The sequence below is a fragment of the Neoarius graeffei genome, chromosome 16 (genome assembly GCF_027579695.1).
Source record: "Neoarius graeffei isolate fNeoGra1 chromosome 16, fNeoGra1.pri, whole genome shotgun sequence".
Taxonomy (NCBI): Eukaryota; Metazoa; Chordata; class Actinopteri; order Siluriformes; family Ariidae; genus Neoarius; species Neoarius graeffei.
Genome location: NC_083584.1, coordinates 2,615,641 through 2,630,720, shown reverse-complemented (window position 1 = coordinate 2,630,720; position 15,080 = coordinate 2,615,641).

The window sequence follows — 15,080 nt, the reverse complement described above, 5'->3', positions numbered from 1 at the left end:
AACAGCCTGGTACTGTTGATCCTGTTGTACGGCGCAGAAGCCTGGACCCTGACAGCCACTCAAGAATGGCTCCTGGACGCCTTTGACAGCAAGTGTCTGCGTAGGATACTGAGGCTCCAGTGGTACAACTTCACCTCGAATGCCACAGTACGCCAGCTGACCAACCAGCCACCAGTCTCCAGACTAATCCGATCAGCTCGCCTCCGTCTCTTCGGCCACATAGCCAGAACAACACCACCTTTCGAGCTGGCCAACCTGATCAGGGAACCCGCCCCACCCCACTGGTCCCGCCCCAGAGGGAGACCCCGGACCAGGTGTCTTGACCAGCTTAAGGCAGACCTGAGAGAGGCTGGACTCAACCTCCGCACAGCCTGGCTCGCTGCCGAGAACAGAACGAACTGGAGGGTCATCTGCCGAGGCGTCACGCTCTCACGAGCCAGCGAGGATGAGTGAGTGAGTGAGTGAGTGACATTTCCAAGCAATATGAAAACAGCAAAAGTAATTCCGTTGTATAAATCTGGGGACAAACACAACTTCACAAATTACAGACCTGTTTCTTTACTTCCTCAATTCTCCAAAATTCTTGAAAAACTATTCAATAACAGATTAGATAAATTCATTGAAAAATACAAACTACTCAGTGACAGTCAATATGGATTTAGAGCAAATAGGTCAACAGAGATGGCACTAATGGAATCAATTGAAGAAATCAGTAACTCTATAGATGATAAAAAATGTTGCTGGGATATTTATTGATCTTCAAAAAGCTTTTGATACTATTAATCATGATATATTACTAAGATGGAACAATATGGGATAAGGGGAGTTGTATTAAATTGGATAAGAAGTTATTTGAGTAACAGGACACAATTTGTGAAGTTGGGTGACGCTGTGTCATCTCGTTTGAATATTACTTGCGGTGTCCCCCAGGGGTCAGTATTGGGTCCTAAACTGTTCATTCTTTATTAGATTAGATAAAACTTTATTGATCCCTTTGGGAGGGTTCCCTCAGGGAAATTAAGAATGAATTATATTCTAATTAGAATTATATAAATGATATGTGCAATGTATCAAAGCTATTTAAGATGGTATTATATGCAGATGACACGAATATGTTTTGTTCTGGAACAAATTTACATGAGTTAGAAAACATAATCTCTTCAGAATTGTGCAGGTTAAAAAGTTGGTTTGATCAAAATAAATTTATCATTAAATCTGTCTAAAACAAAAATCATGTTATTTAATAATTATAAAATAAATAAGGCAATAAATGTACAGGTAGACAGTGTTGATATTGAAAGAGTTTCGAATAATAAATTTCTTGGGGTAATAATAGATGATAGAATTACTTGGAAATCACATGTAAAATACATACTAATTAAACTATCAAGAAACATATCTGTGTTGAGTATGGCTAAGCACATCCTGGACTATAATTCACTCCGCATTCTTTACTGTTCCCTGGTTTTACCGTACTTAAATTACTGCTCAGTGGTGTGGGGAAATACGTATAAATGTTCACTTCATGCAATAACTATACTTCAAAAAAGAGCTATAAGAATAATTCATAGTGCTGGTTACCGAGATCATACTAATTCACTATTCTTAAATTCAAAATGTTTAAAATTCAGGGATATTATAGAATATAAAACTGCCTTAATAATGTACAAAGTAAGGAATTATAAAGTACCAAGGAATATCCAAACAATGTTCTCGGATAGAGAGGGGGGCTATAATTTTAGGGGGAAATTGAAATTTAAAATTCGCAGTGCTAGGACAACGTTAAAAATGTTCAGTATCTCTATTTGTGGAGTAAAGCTATGGAACAGTTTGAATGTGGAGCTCATGAAATGTACAACTATAAACCAGTTCAAAAAAAGGTATAAGGAACAGATCTTTATGAGGTATAGGGAGGAGGAATTACAATAACATTCTATTGATAATATAAGTGTTTATGTGTGGGTATATGTATGTACGGACATTATATATATATATATATATATATATATATATATATATATATATATATATATATATATATATAATGTGAGTATATATATATATATATATATATATATATATATATATATATATATATATATGCATAATTATGATATTAATGGGTGTCTGTGTATGTATGGATATGTGTATAGTTATAGGTATGTGTATATGTATGTACTGTATATATGTATTCTCTGTGTGTGTATATGCATAACATAAGTATCTGTATAGGGCGGCATGGTGGTGTAGTGGTTAGCACCGTCACCTCACAGCAAGAAGGTCCATGTTCGAGCCCCGTGGCCGGCGAGGGCCTTTCTGTGCGGAGTTTGCATGTTCTCCCCGTGTCCGCGTGGGTTTCCTCCGGGTGCTCCGGTTTCCCCCACAGTCCAAAGACATGCAGGTTAGGTTAACTGGTGACTCTAAATTGAGCGTAGGTGTGAATGTGAGTGTGAATGGTTGTCTGTGTCTATGTGTCAGCCCTGTGATGACCTGGCGACTTGTCCAGGGTGTACCCCGCCTTTCGTCCGTAGTCAGCTGGGATAGGCTCCAGCTTGCCTGCAACCCTGTAGAACAGGATAAAGCGGCTAGAGATAATGAGATGAGATGATTTGGTCGATATTATACCATGTTGGTATGTTTTCTTTTTTGTTTGTTGCTTTTGTATATATAGTTTATTATGGCGGAAAGTGACGTTTGATTAACGGTGGTATAAAGGGTTAGGATCTCATCTCATTATCTCTAGCCGCTTTATCCTGTTCTACAGGGTCGCAGGCAAGCTGGAGCCTATCCCAGCTGACTACGGGTGAAAGGCGGGGTACACCCTGGACAAGTCGCCAGGTCATCACAGGGCTGACACATAGACACAGACAACCATTCACACTCACATTCACACCTACGCTCAATTTAGAGTCACCAGTTAACCTAACCTGCATGTCTTTGGACTGTGGGGGAAACCGGAGCACCCAGAGGAAACCCACGCGGACACGGGGAGAACATGCAAACTCCGCACAGAAAGGCCCTCGCCGGCCGCAGGGCTCGAACCCAGACCTTCTTGCTGTGAGGCCACAGCACTAACCACTACACAACCGTGCCGCCCGAGGGTTAGGATTTGATAAGTTATTTACTTTTTCCTAATCCTTTCCGAACATTATTATGTTACTGCCTTGTGGCTATGCTATTCTGTTTATGACAATGTTTTAATTATTGCATTTTTTATTTTTGTATTTTATATCTTCTTTACTGTTCGGAATAAAGCAATCAATCAATCAATCAATCAATCAATCAATCAAAAAGGTGGGATTGAGGAGATCCTTAAAGTATTCCTTCCACCATTGGATGATGTCCCCAGTTGAGGTCAACAGCACTCCATCCTCGCTGTAAACAGTAGGGACAGAGCACTGCTTTCCTTTCCTGAGCCGCCGGACAGTTTGCCAGAATCTCTTCGAGGCTGACCGAAGGTCACTTTCCATGGTCTCACCAAACTCCTCCCATGCCTGAGTTTTTGCTTCAGTGACCACCAGAGCCACATTCCTCTTGGCCCGTCGGTATCTGTTAGCTGGCTCTGGAGACCCACAGGCTAACCAAGCCTGATAGTACTCCTTCTTCCATACATCCCAGTTTACCAAAACACACTGTGTCTGAGGACCCTCCAGATCTACTCCTTTACCTAATAAACACTATTAACAAAAGGCTTGACTAAACAGATATGTTTTCAGCCGAAACTTAAACGCTGATTGGGAGCCAATGCAGTGTGGATAAGACAGGGGTGATGTGGTCATATCTCCTAGTTCAAGTAAGGACTCTTGCTGCTGCATTTTGAACTAACTGGAGCTTGTTTATGCTCCTACTAGAACATCCAGACAGCAAGGCATTACAGTAATCCAACCTGGAGGGAACAAAAGCATGAACTAGTTTTTCTGCGTCATGTAGTTACATTAAAGTTCTTATCTTGGCAATATTTCCGAGGTGAAAGAAAGCTATCCGGGTAATGTTATCAATGTGAGTTTCAAATGAAAGACTGGAGTCAATGATCACACCAAGGTCTTTTACTGCTGCATGTGAAGAAACAGAAAGGCCATCCATTGTTACAGAAGTGAGCTCCAGAATCGCCAAAGTTACAGCTGTCATGGCCAGACTGAACAAGCAAGTTTGGAACAATAGCCATCCAGCTGACTGAGAAAACCAAGCTACACATCTACATAGCTTGTGTACTCAACACACTTCTATACATCAGCGAGACTTGGACAACATACACCAAACAAGAGAAGCGACTCAACAGCTTCCATCTTTGCTGTCTCAGATGTATCCTCCAGATCAAGTGGCATGAGAAAGTGGCTAACACAGAGGTCCTAAAGTGTGCTGAAATCCCTCGCCTGGTTGCACTTCTCAGCCAAAGACACCTCAGGTGGCTTGGTCATGTTCGACGGATGGAGCCAGGTCGAATTCCAAGGGACATACTTTATGGGGAGTTGGGCGCAGGGTCTTGCTCAGTTAGGCGTCCAAAACTCCAATACAAAGATGTTTCTTCACATGCAGCAGTAAAAGACCTTGGTGTGCTCATTGACTCCAGTCTTTCATTTGAAACTCATATCGATAACATTACCCAGATAGCTTTCTTTCACCTCAGAAATATTGCTAAGATAAGAAATGTAATGTCACTACATGAGGCAGAAAAACTAGTTCATGCTTTTGTTACCTCCAGGTTGGATTATTGTAATGCCTTACTGTCTGGATGCAAAAGGGACATGTGGCTAACCAACATCAACACTAACAACTGGGAATACATGACAGACAGACGTGATGAATGGAGAGCTCTCGTCAGAGATGGAGTGCAGAAGGCAGAGAACCACAGAAACATCCAGCAAACTGAGAAGAGAAGCAGAAGGAATGCAAGGGCAGCTTCAACAACAGTGCCATCTACCTTTGTCTGCAGACAGTGTGGAAGAGACTAGCCACGCTAGAAGGTGTTCTTCCAACTCCTGACGCTATACCATCGTCTCCCAAGATGGACAGGTGCATAAGTATTCACCCCCCCCCTTTCTCACATGTTATAGGTAAAATGTGTTTATTTCACTAATTCCCTTTACTGTGCCATGTCTCTTTACCGCACAGGAGTCAGAAGATATTTTGTTGAAAGTCTGGTAACTTGGCTGTGAGGACAGAAAATATTTTTTTAACACCAAAATCTTCCCAAATCACAAATGCATTAAAACTGCATCACATGCACCAAAATGTGTGAATGGAGAAACGTAGCCATCTCATAACAAAGGACATGTGACGTCAGTCTGTCAGTTTCCATCCCGGAAGTGGATGGAAACGGGTGGGTTCCCCTGAGCTGCACAATGCGCATGTGCAGTACGAAACTAAGGCTCAGACCTTTCCCATTAATGAGGTGTTACTGTGCTGACGAAGGCATGTGTACGGCAGGAGAGAGAGAGAGAGAGAGAGAGAGAGAGGAGAAAGAGAGAGAGAGAGAGAGAGAGAAGGGAGAGAGAGATACAGAGAAGGGAGGGAGAGAGAGAAGAGAAAGAGAGATACAGAGAAGGGAGGGAGAGAGAGAAGAGAGAGAGATACAGAGAGAGAGAAGGGAGAGAGAGATACAGAGAGAGACTCCACACTATTGTACTAAACAGTGTTAAAGATGAGTGCGGAAATCTCCCTAGCTAAGGGTTTTACGTCCCTGTTACCATGACAACCGGTTCCCTCTGAAATAGTAGGCACTCAGAAACATGGAGAAGAATAAACCTGAGTGATTTGAAAACCTTTAAGGCTCAGTGTAGTACCACACTACACCACACCACAATACACCACACCACAATACACCACACACGACACTACACTACACCACAATACAGTACACCAGGCCACACTACACTACACCACACCACACCACACACGACACCACACCACAATACACCACAACACACTACATCACACTACAGTACACCAGGCCACACTACACTACACCACACCACAATACACCACACCACACTACATCACACTACAGTACACCAGGCCACACTACACTACACCACACCACAATACACCACACCACACTACATTACACTACAGTACACCAGGCCACACTACACTACACCACACCACAATACACCACACCACACTACACCACACTACAGTACACCAGGCCACACTACACTACACCACACACTACACTACACCACACCACAATACACCACACTACACCACATTACAGTACACCAGGCCACACTACACTACACCACACCACACACGACACCACACCACAATACACCACACACGACACTACACTACACCACACTACACCACACACTACATTACACTACACCACAATTCAGTACACCAGGCCACACTACACTACACCACACCACACACGACACCACACCACAATACACCACAACACACTACACCACACACTACACCACACTACAGTACACCAGGCCACACTACACTACACCACACCACACACGACACAACACCACAATACACCACAACACACTACACCACACACTACATCACACTACAGTACACCAGGCCACACTACACTACACCACAATACACCACACCACACTACATTACACTACAGTACACCAGGCCACACTACACTACACCACACCACAATACACCACACCACAGTACACCAGGCCACACTACACTACACCACACACTACACTACACCACACCACAATACACCACACCACACTACACCACATTACAGTACACCACACCACACTACACTACAACACACACTACATTACATTACACCACACTATACTACACCACACTACAGTACACCAGGCCACACTGCACTACACCACACTACACTACACCACACACGACACTACACTATACCACACCACACCACACACGACACTACACTACACCACACACGACACTACATTATACCACACCACACTACACTACACCACACTACACCACACCACACTACAATGCACCACACCACATTACACCAGGCCACACTACACCACACTACACTACACCACACCACACACTACATTACTCTACACCACACTACAGTATACCAGGCCACACTACAGTACACCAGGCCACACTACAGTACACTACACCACAATACACTACAGTACACCACACCACACCACACACCAGGCCACACCACACTACACCACACACTACATTACACTACACCACACTACAGTACACCAGGCCACACCACAATACACCACACCACAATACACTACACTACACCACACACTACATTACACCACAATACACTACACTACACCACACCACACTACACCAGGGATTCTTAACCTTTTTGACACTGAGGCCCAATTTTTTCAGTGCCGAGTGACCTGGGGCCCTAAATAATCACGGTGTAGATTTAATTGATCTCACTCATTTGTATTCAATGATAAATCAAATCCACTCACAGTTTAACAAGCTAACAAGCTAAAACATGAGTAAATTTTAATGAATAATAATGAGATGATGAAATGTGATCACCACAAAGATTTTTATTAAACCTACTGTATGTTAACTTTTGTGAATCATGGAACAAATCAAGCAAGGAAAATCTGAAGGCTTACATCAGACTTATTAATAATGAAGACCAATATTTAGATTTAAGATTTAACAAAACGGGACTAAGAAAATCAATCAGTAGATCAATAAAAAGATAGTGGTTAAAACATACATTCAAAGTAACATTTCTTTAATTAAACTGTAAATAATTTTAAATGCAGGAAGAACCAAATCCTCCGCTATGGTGAAGGGGGTTTTGGTTTGTGCCACACGTCTGGCTACCAGATAACTTGCCTTTAATGCACATTTAGAGCTGCCAGTCAGTGACACGATACTTCTTTTCTGTATTTGTAGTACGTTTTCTTTTCGTTTGAAGTATTCGGTCGGCTTTCCCACCAGTGCGGGATGCTTTGTTTCGAGATGCCGCTGCAGCTTTGACGGCTTCAGCACTTCATTGGAGAGCGTGAGCCCGCACTCCACACATTGGGCTCGTGGCTCCTTCTCGCTGCCCCCATTTACAAACCCGTACTTAATAAACTCTGGGTTGTACTTACGTTCAATATTTGTTTTTTTGGGTGGGTTGTCATCTTTCTTTTCATCTTGTTTACGCTTTAAAAACTTATCCATGGCTGTGCTTGTTGCTGTTGCGTTACCAGCATGGATAATAGTTCCGGTTTGCAAACATGTCATACAACGTCACAGCATAAACATTTTATTATAATGCATTATAGTCACGTTAAAATAATAATAACTAAACTATAAATGTAGTGTGTTATTGCCTATGATTGAGTGTGCTGCCAACAAATTTCGATTCTGGAGTAAAAAATAATTTTGTGTGTCTGTAAAGCTAACAAGCTACAGTCCCACGGCCCTCGCGGCCCATTGGTCCAAAACTGAAAGTTTTTTGCGGCCCTCCAGGTGGCGCTTGCGGCCCAAGTTTGGGCCGTGGCCCTATGGTTCAGAATCCCTGCACTACACCACACCACACACTACACCACACCACATTACACTACACCACACACTACATTACACTACACCACACTACAGTACACCAGGCCACACTACACTACACCACTCCACACACAACACTACACCACACACGACACTACACTACACCACACTACAATACACCACACTACAATACACTACACCACACTACAATAAACCACACTACAATACACTACACCACACTACAGTACACCAGGCCACACTACACCACACCACACTACACCACAATACACCACACTACACACTACATTACACTACACCACACTACAGTACACCACACCACACTACACACTACATTACACTACACCACACTACAGTACACCAGGCCACACTACACTACACCACACTACACTACACCACACTACACCACACATGACACTACACTATACCACACCACACCACACCACACTACACCACACATGACACTACACTACACCACACTGCACTACACCACACCACACACGACACTACACTACACCACACCACACCACACACTACACCACACCACACCACACCACACCACACCACACACTACATTACACTACAGTACACCAGGCCACACTACACTACACCACACTACACCACACATGACACTACACTATACCACACCACACCACACTACACCACACATGACACTACACTACACCACACTGCACTACACCACACACGACACTACACTATACCACACCACACCACACTACACCACACTACAGTACACCAGGCCACACTACACTACACCACACTACACCACACATGACACTACACTATACCACACCACACCACACTACACCACACATGACACTACACTACACCACACTGCACTACACCACACCACACACGACACTACACTACACCACACCACACCACACACTACATTACACTACAGTACACCAGGCCACACTACACTACACCACACACTACACCACACCACACTACACCACACATGACACTACACTACACTACAGTACACCAGGCCACACTACACTACACCACACACTATACCACACCACATTACACTACACCACACACTACATTACACTACACCACACTACAGTACACCAGGCCACACTACACTACACCACTCCACACACAACACTACACCACACACGACACTACACTACACCACACTACAATACACCACACTACAATACACTACACCACACTACAATAAACCACACTACAATACACTACACCACACTACAGTACACCAGGCCACACTACACCACACCACACTACACCACAATACACCACACTACACACTACATTACACTACACCACACTACAGTACACCACACCACACTACACACTACATTACACTACACCACACTACAGTACACCAGGCCACACTACACTACACCACACTACACTACACCACACTACACCACACATGACACTACACTATACCACACCACACCACACCACACTACACCACACATGACACTACACTACACCACACTGCACTACACCACACCACACACGACACTACACTACACCACACCACACCACACACTACACCACACCACACCACACCACACCACACCACACACTACATTACACTACAGTACACCAGGCCACACTACACTACACCACACTACACCACACATGACACTACACTATACCACACCACACCACACTACACCACACATGACACTACACTACACCACACTGCACTACACCACACACGACACTACACTATACCACACCACACCACACTACACCACACTACAGTACACCAGGCCACACTACACTACACCACACTACACCACACATGACACTACACTATACCACACCACACCACACTACACCACACATGACACTACACTACACCACACTGCACTACACCACACCACACACGACACTACACTACACCACACCACACCACACACTACATTACACTACAGTACACCAGGCCACACTACACTACACCACACACTACACCACACCACACTACACCACACATGACACTACACTACACTACAGTACACCAGGCCACACTACACTACACCACACACTATACCACACCACATTACACTACACCACACACTACATTACACTACACCACACTACAGTACACCACGCCACACTACACCACACCACACTACACCACACACGACACCACACCACACACTACACCACACCACACTACACTACATTACACTACAACACAATACAGTACACCACACCACACTACACCACACTACACACTACACCACACTACAGTACACCACACCACACTACACCACAGTACAGTACACTACACCACACTACACACTACACCACACTACAGTACACCAGGCCACAATACACTACACCACACATGACACTACACTACACCACACTACACTACACCACACACGACACTACACTATACCACACCACACCACACTACACCACACACGACACTACACTATACCACACCACACTACACTACACCACACATGACACTACACTACACCACACACTACATTACACTACAGTACACCAGGCCACACTACACTACACCACACACTACACCACACCACACTACACCACACATGACACTACACTACACTACAGTACACCAGGCCACACTACACTACACCACACACTATACCACACCACATTACACTACACCACACACGACACCACACCACACACTACACCACACCACACTACACTACATTACACTACAACACAATACAGTACACCACACCACACTACACACTACACCACACTACACACTACACCACACTACAGTACACCACACCACACTACATTACACTACACCACAGTACAGTACACTACACCACACTACACACTACACCACACTACAGTACACCAGGCCACAATACACTACACCACACATGACACTACACTACACTACACCACACTACACTACACCACACACGACACTACACTATACCACACCACACCACACTACACCACACACGACACTACACTATACCACACCACACTACACCACACATGACACTACACTACACCACACCACATTACACTACACCACACACTACATTACACTACACCACACTACAGTACACCAGGCCACACTACACTACACCACTCCACACATGACACTACACTACACCACACTACACTACACCACACTACACCACACACGACACTACACTATACCACACCACACTACACTACACCACACACGACACTACACTATACCACACCACACTACACCACACATGACACTACACTACACCACACCACACACTACATTACACTACAGTACACCAGGCCACACTACACTACACCACACTACATTACACTACACCACACTACAGTACACCAGGCCACACTACACTACACCACACCACACACTACATTACACTACAGTACACCAGGCCACACTACACTACACCACACCACATTACACTACACCACACACTACATTACACTACACCACACTACAGTACACCAGGCCACACTACACTACACCACTCCACACACGACACTACACTACACCACACACGACACCACACCACACACTACACTACACCACACCACACTACACCACAATACACCACACTACACACTACATAACACTACAACACAATTCAGTACACCACACCACACTACACCACACTACAGTACACCACACTACACACTACATTACACTACACCACACTACAGTACACCAGGCCACACTACACTACACTACACCACACATGACACTACACTACACCACACTACACTACACCACACACACACACACACTGTTCGGTTCTTCCTGATTTTCCCACCGAACGGGGCATCAAAAGAGCACACTGGAAGGTTATAACTCGTCTTTGGTTTATTTTATTTTGTCCACAATTTGCTTCAGTAGCTGTACATGCTACAGTATTAGGCAGTACAGTACATTAGTGGCAGTACAGTAGCAGCGTTTGGCAGGTTATAAACCGGTGCCGTGTAGCTCTCTTGACAAGATGGCAATACTGACTTTGTGCGCACTCCAACTTTTATACATTCTAAATTTCATTGGATACAAACCAGCCTATGAGGATTTACCAGCTCCAAACACTTTAACAAGGTAAGTAAGAAAGTCCTCTCCACTCATTGCATCCAATTGCTTTAATTGATTGCCCAACTTGACTCCTCCTACTCACTAATAACTTAACGGACGCAACACCTCCCACTTGACCGACTGATCAAAAATGATTCAAAGAGGTCACAGCCAAACCCATTATACATCACAACATTTTTTTTTTTTTTTGACACAGTTAATAACAGTTTTCTTCACTATTCTCCGCCCTTGTACAATCCACGTCCTTTTTCTGGTGCGTAATAGAGTGGCAGCAACACCTTCATGATTCTCATCATGCGCTTCTCTTGCCACCAGGGTCGCGATCCAGGATTTAAAGGGGAGGAGAGGAACAGCTGCTCCATCTACAGTCCAGGACTGGATTCTGCCTCCACAGAGGAGTCGTCCTGACTTCTTGTCCTTGTACACAACCAAGCGGTTCAATGTTGAGTCCAGAAACTGACTGCCATTTTGGACTGCAAGGACCAGGTCTTGGAAGGCTTGTGCCCTTTCTTCAGCAGACAATGCAGGGCGAGTTACCTCCCACTTTGGATGCACAGAGACCTGGCATTTTCCCAGCCAAACTTTTGCAGCTCGTCGCGTCCATGCTATTGCAGCGCACAATCTGGACAGAGAACTGAAGCGCTCGGGATTGACAAGGCACACCAGCCCAATTCCCCAGGGTCTTTGTCTGTCTGCAGATACTGTACTTGATACATGTTGTGGAGGCGATCCATCTTTGGCTCCTTCATCCTTGATGTCAGGGTGTTCTGTGGTGTTGGACTCAGTTTTCACTTTTGACTGGGCCCGAGTAGCCACTGCCGAAAAGGCCTTTCGCTGCAATTTTCCCACAACTTCAGCAGCAGAAGATATGACTTCATTGACCATCTTCATTGGCCATTCTGATTCAGGCAATTGCAAGAATTTGGGGCCTTGTTGCCATTCTGAGCCTTCATCGAGTTCCTCAGGAGTTGCACCTCTGGTAAGTATATCAGCGATATTTCGGTTGCCTTCGATCCATCTCCAGTTCTCCACTTGAGTATCCTTCTGGATCTCACCAATTCGGTTAGCGAAGAAGGTCTGGTAACCATAGCTGTCATTCTGTACGGCTGCCAGGATTGTCTGGCTGTCCACAAAGTGAATCCAGCACCTGACTTTTATATAGCAATGCTTTTCAAAGTACTTCTTAAGACGAGTAGCAAAAACCGCACCACATAGTTCCACCTTTATCACATCTCCCTTTTGATCAAGGGGTGTCAGCTTCGCTTTTGACTCTACTAAGGTCACTATGACTTCTCCATTAGTCTCCCACTGGAGATAGAGTACAGCTCCATATGAGGACTCGCTTCCATCAGAGAATGTTATTTCCATCGGTGGGCCCAAGGCATCAGGTGGTGTAAGGCTCCTATTAAACTTAATCTGGCCCAGTCTCACATATTCTTCAAAAAGGTTTACTGCAGCATCTCGAAGCTTGGGCGAAAGTGGGACATCCCACGTGTCCTGGTTGTTCTTACCAGCCTCCTGGAATGACTCCCTAACCAACATCACTCCCTTCTGCTTTGCTAGTGAGGCAAGACCAATTGGGTCATAGAACCCAGCAATCTGACTAAGGAGTATACGTCGAGTCAGGGGGTTGGGCGTTTCTTCCCTGACTTCATCCATATGCAGATTGAGTCCAGTCCTCATTTTTCCCCTTTTCTTTGAAAAGTTCACAGATGTGAGAAGCCGAAGTTGGTCTGTTCTGGGTTCGTAGCCAGCGCCAAGTGCTTTGTTCTCACTATCGGACATTTGATTAGGCAGTACTAGTGTCTTGGGTGCAGCACCATCTTCACTGGGACCAGAAAGATCTTCACTCCTCCCACTTTGATGAGACAGGACCCAAGGCTTAAGAAAGAAGCCTCCTGCTTCCAGAATTTCCTCCACTCCTTTAATGATCCTCTTCAAAGTCTCAAGATTATTGTGGGAGGTTAGAATATCATCCACATAACTGTCCTCAGTTAGGACTCGCCGTTCTTCAGCCATGTTAGCGAACTGAGGAAGGCTGGCCGTTTCCTTCATGGCAACTTGGGCGATACAACCCACAGGTTTGTCACCAATATTGACCCTAACGACTGCATACTCCTCAATGTCATCTTCTGGGTTGTCTCTCCATAGAAAACGATGGAGGTGGACTTCATTGTCTTTAAGCCACACTGAGTTATACATTTTCTTAACATCACCCAGTGCAGCATAACGTCCACTTCTGAACCGCAAAAGGACTCCCCTAATGGGGTTGAGGACATCAGGGCCTTTGTGAAGGAGATCGTTAAGACTTATGCCATGGAACTTCTGACTGCTATTCCAAACAATTCTTACAGGGGTTGAAGAAGAATGAGGGTTAGGGGCGACGAGATGGCTAATATACCATTTGGGCCCCTTCCAAACATTAATTTCTTCCTGTGAAAGTTTCACAGCAGCTCCTCTGGAGACCATTTCATTGATTTGGTCCCGGTATGCAGACTTCCATGCAGGCTCCTTTTCCAAACGTTTCTCCATATTTTTA